The sequence below is a fragment of the Arachis hypogaea genome, chromosome 18 (genome assembly GCF_003086295.3).
Source record: "Arachis hypogaea cultivar Tifrunner chromosome 18, arahy.Tifrunner.gnm2.J5K5, whole genome shotgun sequence".
NCBI lineage: Eukaryota > Viridiplantae > Streptophyta > Magnoliopsida > Fabales > Fabaceae > Arachis > Arachis hypogaea.
Window position 1 is genome coordinate 50,841,992 of NC_092053.1, and position 7,825 is coordinate 50,849,816.

At 42.0% G+C, this 7,825-nt stretch overlaps 1 non-coding gene across 1 annotated transcript; it reads left to right on the forward strand.

Moving 5' to 3' along the window:
- Window positions 1-7,095: 7,095 nt before the first annotated feature.
- On the forward strand, window positions 7,096-7,203 carry LOC112773637 (small nucleolar RNA R71). Its single transcript, XR_003188177.1, has one exon. It is a non-coding gene; the product is annotated as a small nucleolar RNA R71 (small nucleolar RNA).
- Window positions 7,204-7,825: the final 622 nt, after the last annotated feature.

Sequence of the window (7,825 nt, forward strand, 5' to 3'; positions counted from 1 at the left end):
TTCCAAATCGCTACTGTGAGCAGATGTTCCCTATTCTAGCTGAAAGGAGTTACAACAACGAACACCTTCTTATCCTCCCGCCCAATATTGCTACTTTTGTTGAGCCGCAAATTGAACGAAGACAATGGGGTTTCCTACAGAGACAACAGAAGCAGGTCAATCTTTCTTGGGTAGTCGAGTTCTACTCTAACTTCTACCTGCCTACCCTGCAGTCTGTCTTTGTCCGTCAGAAGCAAGTCCCCATTACAGAAGAGGCTATTCAACAAGCTTTGAGTCTTCCCCCTATTCCAGAAGGATTGGACGCCTTTTAAGAAGCTGCACTCAAGCGCCAGATGTACCAATTTGACTGGGAAGCTATTCTCAGAGTTATCGCACTACTTGGCAGCCGTTGGATCTACGGATACCATCGTACCCGCCCTAAGGGAATATCAACTTCAGTACTTACCTTGGAGGCTCGCGTATGGGCACAGATCATGTCCCATTACGTCTTTTGGTGCACGAAATTGTGATGTCCAGGCTCAAACTATTCCTGGCACGTGAGCAACTTGGTATGCGTAATCGTGATTACACATTCATAATTTGTCACAACTTCGATACAACTAACCAGCAAGTGCACTGAGTCGTCCAAGTAATACCTTACGTGAGTAAGGGTCGAATCCCATGGAGATTGTTGGTATGAAGCAAGCTATGGTCACCTTGTAAATCTCAATCAGGCGGATATAAAATAATTATGGAGTTTTCGAATAATAAATAATAGAATAGGGATAGAGGTACTTATATAAATCATTGGTAGGAATTTCAGATAAGCGAATGGAGATGCTTTTCGTTCCTCTGAACCTCTGCTTTCCTGCTATCTTCATCCAATCAGTCTTACTCCTTTCCATGGCTGGCTTTATGTGATACATCACCACTGTCAATGGCTACTTTCGGTCATCTCTCGGGAAAATGATCCAATGCCCTGTCACGGCACGGCTAATCGTCTGGAGGCATCACCCTTGCCAATGGCTTCATCTTATCCTCTCAGTGAATAATATGCTCACGCACCCTGTCACGGCACGGCTATTCATCTGTCGGTTCTCGATCATGCTGGAATAGGATTTACTATCCTTTTGCGTCTGTCACTAACGCCCTGCAATCGCGAGTTTGGAGCTCGTCACAGTCATTCAATCATTGAATCCTACTCAGAATACCATAGACAAGGTTTAGACCTTCCGGATTCTCTTGAATGTCGCCATCATTCTAGCTTACGCCACGAAGATTCCGGTTAAGAGATCTAAGAGATATTCATTCTAGCTTATTTCATGTAGAACGGAAGTGTTTGTCAGGCACGTGTTCATAGGGGAGAATGGTGATGAGCGTCACACATAATCATCACCTTCATCACGTTCTTGGGTGCGAATGGATATCTTAGAAGTGAAATAAGATGAATTGAATAGAAAACAGAAGTACTTTGCATTAATCTTTGAGGAACAGCAGAGCTCCACACCTTAATCTATGGAGTGTAGAAACTCTACCGTATGAAAATACATAAGTGAAGGTCCAGGCATGGCCGAGATGGCCAGCCCCCTAAAACGTGATCAATAGTCTCCTAAGATGAACAATGGATTAAAACTGAGACCAAAGATCTCTAATACAATAGTAAGAGGTCCTATTTATAATAAACTAGTCACTAGGGTTTACATGAGTAAGTAATTGATGCATAAATCCACTTCCGGGGCCCACTTGATGTGTGTTTGGGCTGAGCTTGAGTGTGGCACGTGTAGAGGTCCTCCTTGGGGTTGAACGCCAGTTTTAGTGCCAGTTTGGGCATTCAACTCTGGTTTTGGCTCCTTTTCTGGCGCTGGACGCCAGATTTGGATAGAAAGCTGGCGTTGAACGCCAGTTTACGTCATCTATTCTTGGCCAAAGTATGGACTATTATACATTGCTGGAAAGCCCTGGATGTCTACTTTCCAACGCAATTGGAAACACGCCATTTCGAGTTCTGTAGCTCCATAAAATCCACTTTGAGTGCAGGGAGGTCAGAATCCAACAGCATCAGCAGTCCTTCTTCAACCTCTGAATCTGATATCTGCTCAAGTCCCTCAATTTCAGCCAGAAAATACTTGAAATCACAGAAAAACACAAACTCATAGTAAAGTCCAGAAATGTGAATTTAACATAAAAACTAATGAAAACATCCCTAAAAGTAACTAGATCCTACTAAAAACATACTAAAAACAATGCCAAAAAGCGTATAAATTATCCGCTCATCACAACACCAAACTTAAATTGTTGCTTGTCCCCAAGCAACTGAAAATCAAATAGGATAAAAAGAAGAGAATATACTATAAATTCCAAACTATCAATGAAACATAGCTCCAATCATATGAGCGGGACTTATAGCTTTTTGCCTCTTGAATAGTTTTGGCATCTCATTTTATCCATTGAGGTTCAGAATGATTGGCATCTATAGGAACTTCAGATTTCGAATAGTGTTATTGACTCTCCTAGTTCAGTATGATGATTCTTGAACACAGCTTCTTTATGAGTCTTGGCCGTGGCCCTAAGCACTTTGTTTTCCAGTATTACCACCGGATACATAAATGCCACGGACACATAATTGGGTGAACCTTTTCAGATTGTGACTCAGCTTTGCTAAAGTCCCCAATTAGAGGTGTCCAGGGTTCTTAAGCACACTCTTTGTTTTTTCTTTGGACCTTGACTTTAACCGCTCAGTCTCAAGTTTTCACTTGACACCTACACGCCACAAGCACATGGTTAGGGACAGCTTGGTTTAGCCGCTTAGACCAGGATTTTATTCCTTTAGGCCCTCCTATCCACTGATGCTCAAAGCCTTGGGATCCTTTTTATTTGCCCTTGCCTTTTGGTTTTAAGGGTTATTGGCTTTTTCTGCTTGCTTTTTCTTTTTCTTTCTATTATTTTTTTTCTATTTTTTTTTTCGCCCTCTTTTTTTTTTCTTTTTTTTTTCCTGCAAGCTTTGTTCTTTGCTGCTTTTTCTTGCTTCAAGAATCATTTTTATGATTTTTCAGATTATTAAATAACATGTCTCCTAGTCATCATTCTTTCAAGAGCCAACATATTTAACATTCTTAAACAACAACTTCAAAAGACATATGCACTGTTCAAGCATACATTCAGAAAACAAGAAGCATTGTCACCACATCAATATAATTAAACTAAGTTCAAGGATAAATTCGAAACTCATGTACTTCTTGTTCTTTTGAATTAAAACAGTTTTTATTTTAAGAGAGGTGATGGATTCATAGGACATTCATAACTTTAAGACAAAGTTACTAACTACTAATGATCATGTAATGAAGACACAAACATGGATAAGCACATAACATAGAAAACGAAAAACAGAAGAAATAAGAACAAGGAATGAATCCACCTTAGTGATGGTGGCATTTCCTTCTTGAGGAACCAATGATGTCCTTGAGCTCTTCTATGTCTCTTCCTTGTCTTTCTTGCTCCTCCCTCATTGCTTTTTGATCTTCTCTTATTTCATGAAGCATGATGGAGTGCTCTTGATGTTCCACCCTTAGTTGTCCCATATTGGAACTCAATTCTCCTAGGGAGGTGTTGATTTGCTCCCAATAGTTTTGTGGAGGAAAGTGCATTTGAGGCATTTCCGGGATCTCATGGTGATGAGCTTCATACGCCTCTTGAGCTCCATGAATGGGCTCTCTTGCTTGCTCCATCTTTTTCTTAGTGATGGGCTTGTCCTCTTTAATGAGGATATCTTCCTCTATGTCAATCCCAGCCGAATTGCATAGGTGGCAAATGAGGTGAGGAAAGGCTAACCTTGCCATGGTGGAGGACTTGTCAGCCACCTTGTAGAGTTCTTGAGGTATAATCTCATGAACTTCCACCTCTTCTCCAATCATGATGCTATGGATCATGATGGCCCGGTCTATAGTAACTTCAGACCGGTTGCTAGTGGGAATGATTGAGCATTGAATGAACTCCAACCATCCTCTAGCTACAGGCTTGAGGTCCAATCTTCTTAGTTGAACCGGCTTGCCTTTGGAGTCAATCTTCCATTGAGCTCCTTCTACGCATATGTCCATAAGGACTTGGTCCAACCTTTGATTAAAGTTGACCCTTCTAGTGTAGGGGCGTTCATCTCCTTGCATCATGGGCAAGTTAAACGCCAACCTCACATTCTCCGGACTAAAATCTAAGTATTTCCCCCGAACCATTGTAACATAGTTCTTTGGATCCGGGTTCTTACTTTGATCATGGTTCTTGGTGATCCATGCATTAGCATAGAACTCTTGAACCATTAGGATGCCGACTTGTTGGATGGGATTTGTTAGAACTTCCCAACCTCTTCTTTGAATTTCATGTCGGATCTCCAGATACTCATTTCTTTTGAGTTTGAAAGGGACCTCAGGGATCACCTTCTTCTTGGCCACAACATCATAGAAGTGGTCTTGATGGGCTTTGGAGATGAACCTTTCCATCTCCCGTGACTCGGATGTGGAAGCTTTTGTCTTCCCTTTCCCTCTTCTAGTGGATTCTCTGGTCTTAGATGCCATCAATGGTAATGGAAAAAAGCTAATGCTTTTACCACACCAAACTTAGAATATTGCTCGCCCTCGAGCAATAAACAAAAGAATAGAAGAAGAAGAAGAAGAAGAAGAAGAAATATGGAGAGGGAGAGGGAGATGTGGTTTCGGCCAATGAAGGGTGTAGAGGGGTGTGTTGTGTGAATTTGATGAAGAATAGAGGGCTTTATATAGGGAAGGGAGGGGGGGTTAAGGTTCGGCCATATGGGTGGGTTTGGGTGGGAAATTGGTTTTGAATTTTGAAGGTAGGTGGAGTTTATGAGGTAGGTTTATGGGGAAGAGTGTTTATGGGGTTGTGTGAAAGAGAGTGGTGAGAAGAAGTGAGTGGAGGTAGGTGGGGATCCTGTGGGGTCCACAGATCCTGAGTGAATCCTGTGAGGTCCACAGATCCTGAGGTGTTCAAGGATTTACGTCCCTGCACCCATTAGGCATGTAAAAATGCCTTTACACACAACTCTGGGCGTTCAGCGCCAGGTTGGTGGCCATTTTGGGCGTTCAACGCCCATTTGTGTGCCATTTCTGGCGTTGAACGCCAGAACCATGCCTGTTCTGGCGTTCAGCGCCCAGAAGCTGCCCATTTTGGGCGTTCAGCGCCAGCACCATGCTCTGTTCTGGCGCTGAACGCCAGACAGATGCTCCTCCAGGGTGTGATTTTTCTTCTGCTGTTTTTGATTCCGTTTTCAATTTTTATATTTATTTTGTGACTCCACATGATCATGAACCTACAAAGACATATAACTAAGAAAAAAATATAGTTAGATAAATAAAAATTGGGTTGCCTCCCAACAAGCGCTTCTTTAATGTCAATAGCTTGACAGTGGGCTCTCATGGAGCCTCACAGATGTGTAGAGCTTTGTTGAGACTCTCCAACACCAAACTTAGAGTTTGGATATGGGAGTTCAACACCAAACTTAGAGTTTGGTTGTGGCCTCCCAACACCAAACTTAGAGTTTGACTGTGGGGGCTCTGGTTGACTCTGCTTTGAGAGAAGCTTTTTCTGCTTCCTCTCCATGGTTGCAGAGGGAGATCCTTGAGTTTTAAACACAAGGGAGTCCTCATTCCATTGAAGGACTATTTCACCTCTGTCAACATCAATCACAGCTCTTGCTGTGACCAGGAAAGGTCTTCCTAGGATGATGGATTCATCCTCTTCCTTTTCAGTATCCAGGACTATGAAATCAGCAGGGATGTAAAGGCCTTCAACCTTTACTAATACGTCCTCTACTTGTCCATATGCCTGTTTTCTTGAATTGTCTGCCATCTCTAATGAGATTTTAGCAGCTTGCACCCCATAGATTCCCAGTTTCTCTATTACAGAGAGGGGCATGAGGTTTATTCCTGAACCAAGGTCACACAGAGCCTTAAAGATCATGGTGCCTATGGTGCAGGGTATTATGAACTTTCCAGGATCCTGTCTCTTCTGAGGCAATGTCAGTTGATCCAGATCACTTAGTTCATTGATGAACAAAGGAGGTTCAACTTCCCAAGTATCAATGCCAAATAATTTGGCATTTAGCTTCATGATTGCACCAAGAAACGTGGCAGTTTGCTCTTCAGTAACATCCTCATTCTCTTCAGAAGAGGAATACTCATCAGAGCTCATGAAGGGCATAAGGAGGTTCAATGGAATCTCTATGGTCTCTAGATGAGCCTCAGAGTCCTTTGGTTCCTCAGAGGGAAGCTCCTTATTGATCATTGGACGTCCCAGGAGGTCTTCCTCTTTGGGATTCACGTCCTCCACTCCCCTTGTAGGTTCGGCCATGGTGCTTATGTCAATGGCCTTGCACTCTCTTTTTGGATTCTCTTCTGTATTGCTTGGGAGAGTACTAGGAGGGATTTCAGTGATCCTTTTACTCAGGTGGCCCACTTGTGCTTCCAGATTTCTAATGGAAGATCTTGTTTCATTCATGAAACTTACAGTGGCCTTAGACAGATCAGAGACTAAGTTTGCTAAATTAGAAGTATTTTGTTCAGAGTTCTCTGTCTGTTGCTGAGTTGATGATGGAAAAGGCTTGCTATTGCTAAACCTGTTTCTTCCACCATTATTAATGCCTTGTGGAGGCTTTTGATCCTTCCATGAGAAATTTGGATGATTTCTCCATGATGAGTTATAGGTGTTTCCATAAGGTTCACCTAAGTAATTCACCTCTGCTATTGCAGGGTTCTCAGGATCATAAGCTTCTTCTTCATAAGAAGCCTCTTGAGTATTGTTGGATGCAGCTTGCATTCCATGCAGACTCTGAGAGATCATATTGACTTGCTGAGTCAATATTTTATTCTGAGCCAATATGGAATTCAGAGTATCAACTTCAAGAACTCCCTTCTTCATAGGCGTCCCATTACTCACAGGATTCCTTTCAGAAGTGTACATGAACTGGTTATTAGCAACCATGTTAATGAGTTCTTGAGTTTCTGCAGGCATTTTCTTTAGGTGAATGGATCCACCTGCAGAAGTGTCCAGTGACATCTTTGATAGCTCAGATAAACCATCATAGAATATATCCAGGATGGTCCATTCTGAAAGCATGTCAGAAGGACACTTTTTGGTCAACTGTTTGTATCTTTCCCAAGCTTCATAGAGGGATTCACCTTCTTTCTGTCTGAAGGTTTGAACATCAGCTCTAAGCTTGCTCAGCTTTTGAGGAGGAAAGTACTTGGCTAAGAAAGCCGTGACCAGCTTATCCCAAGAGTTCAGGCTGTCTTTGGGTTGAGAATCCAACCATAATCTAGCTCTGTCTCTTACAGCAAAAGGGAAAAGCATGAGCCTGTAGACTTCAGGATCTACTCCATTAGTCTTAACAGTATCACATATCTACAAGAATTCAGTTAAGAACTGAAAAGGATCTTCAGATGAAAGTCCATGAAACTTGCAGTTCTGTTGTATCAGAGAAACTAATTGAGGTTTCAGCTCAAAGTTGTTTGCTCCAATGGCAGGAATGGAGATGCTTCTTCCATGTAAATTGGAATTAGGTGCAGTAAAGTCACCAAACATCTTCCTTACATTATTATTATTTTCGGCTGCCATCTCCTCTTCCTGTTCGAAAATTTCTGAAAGGTTATCTCTGGATTGTTGTATTTTAGCTTCTCTTAATTTTCTCTTCAGAGTCCTTTCAGGTTCTGGATCTGCTTCCACAAAAATGTTCTTATCCTTGCTCCTGCTCATATGACAAAGAAGAGGGCACAGAAAAATAATAATAATAATAGAGATCCTTTATACCACAGTATAGGGATCCCTGTGTGAGTAGAAAAAG